The following is a 2,500-nucleotide window of genomic DNA, read 5'->3' as shown; positions in this document are numbered from 1 at the left end:
CACTCACGTCGTCGTTGAGTTACCCTTTATTCCACACATCGTGAATCCGCTCTCTGTCTCGATACAGTCCTCAGGCAAGAAGAGGCTTATTTTGGACTTACGTCATGTCAATCATTTCGTTTGGAAACAGAAGTTTAGGTGTGAAGATTGGAGAGTTTTATTATGATACGTTAATAAGGGCGACTACCTTTTCAGTTTCGATCTCAAGTCCGGATATCACCATATTGATATTTTTCCGGATCACCAAACTTTTCTAGGTTTCTCCTGGGTTTTTTCTGGTACCGTTCGGTATTTTTGTTTCGCATCACTTCCGTTCGGTCTAAGCTCAGCCCCATATGTCTTTACCAAGTGTCTCAGGCCACTCGTTAAGCTTTGGAGGTCCAACGGGATTAAAATTGTTGCGTTCCTCGACGATGGGTGCGGAAAAGGGGACTCACTGCCTATGGCCAAGGAAAATTCATTGTTTGTGCAATCATCCTTAAGCAGTGCGGGGTTTGTTGCCAATTCCGCCAAATCACTATGGACCCCCACTCAGACGCTTGTTTGGTTGGGTTTAAACTGGGACTTAGTTATCGGTACCATTTCTATTACCGATATACGTATTTGTAAATTCGTTGCTCTGATTGACAGATTTCTCCTATCCGCACCTTATGTTACGGCTCGCGATTGTGCTGTTATCGCAGGTCACGTTATGTCCATGTCGCCAGTTTTGGGCAACCTGACTCGCCTCAAAACCCGTTTCCTTTACAAGGTCATAGAATCCCGCCGTAGTTGGGATTCCCGTTTTAACATTGGGCTTCATAATGATTGCCTCTCTGAAATATTTTTCTGGAAAAACAATATCGTTAGTCTTAATACGAGAGCTATTTTGCCTTATGATGCTCCCCTTTTGTTTAGCTATTCGGATGCTAGCAGCGTCGCCTGCGGGGCTTTTGTTGTGGGCACTAACGAGGTGTCCCACCGTATGTGGACTGCTTGCGAAGCAGTTAAGAGCTCTACGTGGAGAGAACTTAAGGCTATACAATTTGCCTTAAGTGCGTTCAAAGACTCGGTTCGGGGTAAGTGTGTAAAGTGGCATTCTGACAGCCAAGGGGCAGTTCGTGTTGTGGAGATAGGGAGTCCTAGTGCAGAATTGCACTCTATTGCGCTTGATGTTTTCTATTTTTGTCGAACTCACAATATCACACTTATTCCCCAGTGGGTTCCCAGGGAGCCCACATACAGTCGACAGGTTCGCGAATGCAGCCAACGCCCATCTTCCCAGATTCAATTCTAGGTTTCGCGTACCCGGCACTGAAGCTGTTGACGCTTTTTCAATCTCCTGGTATGGAGAGAATAATTGGCTAGTCCCTCCCGTCCACTGCATTTCTAGGGTGGTTCAACATCTCCTTGTATGCGGTGCGGTTGGTACTTTAGTCGTCCCTTATTGGCTGTCTAACATGTTTTGGCCTTTCTTGTTCGCAAATGCAATTCATTTTCAACCGTATGTCCTTGAGTACATTCATTTTCCCGACCCCTTAGGGATTTTTGCCTTCGGGTGTTACAAAGATTCACTCATTGGTTCAGATAGGTTTAACAGCGCGGTGTTGGCAGTCAGAATTGGCACTAAGGGGCCTTAGTTTTCTCAAGCCGAGTGGCTTTATGCTGGCCCGTGCGTTTTTAATTCCGCTCGTCGGGTTATTTGTCCTCGTTTCGCATGAAACTAGCTCGCCGAGTGGCTTGTTTACCGTGGTTTTTTGAGTTGGCCCACTCGGCCTTAAATATTTTTCCATCTGGCCAGGGGCATATTGCTGTATTGACTCCCAGTGCGTGTATTGAGGTATTTTTGCCATATGTTTTTCTTCTTATCCTCGTAGAAGTTCTCAAAGATGCCTTGCAGCCTAATTTTCAACAGGTTGAAGACGGGCGACTCCGGGCACTGGTTCAAGATCTACCCGCAGTTCTTCTTAAATCCAAAGCCGTTAGTACCGCGAGGAAGTATGAAAAGGGGTTCAATACGTGGAGGAAATGGGCCTCTCAGTTTAATGAAATTGTTATATTTCCCGCTTCTAGTGTGCACGTTTCATTGTTCTTTCTTAGCTTGATTCAAGAATCTTCTTCTTGCAGTACTATTGACGAAGTCCATTATGGGCTCAAGTGGGTGCACGATTTGGCAGGTCTACCCGACCCCTGTAATTCCTCGTTAGTGTTACCTTTAATAGAATCTGCTAAGAGGCTTCTCAGTGTCCCTGTTAAAAAGAAAGAGCCGGTGACCCCCGAGGCTATTCAGCTTTTAGTGTCTAAGTATGGATCGTCTTCAGCTAGTTTGTCTGACTTACGTGTGCTTACTTTGTGCCTTTTGGGTTATGCAGGGTTTTTTCGCTTTAACGAGTTGGTTCAGTTACGCAGGTGTGACTTTCAGTTTGAAGATTCTTTTATGAGAGTCTTTGTTCATCGAAGTAAGACTGACGTTTACAGGGACGGGGCTTGGGTTGTTATCGCTAAGACCTTCAAGCATACA

This window comes from Montipora foliosa, chromosome 12, assembly GCF_036669935.1.
Source record: "Montipora foliosa isolate CH-2021 chromosome 12, ASM3666993v2, whole genome shotgun sequence".
Classification (NCBI taxonomy): Eukaryota; Metazoa; Cnidaria; class Anthozoa; order Scleractinia; family Acroporidae; genus Montipora; species Montipora foliosa.
This window is presented reverse-complemented; position numbering follows the sequence as displayed.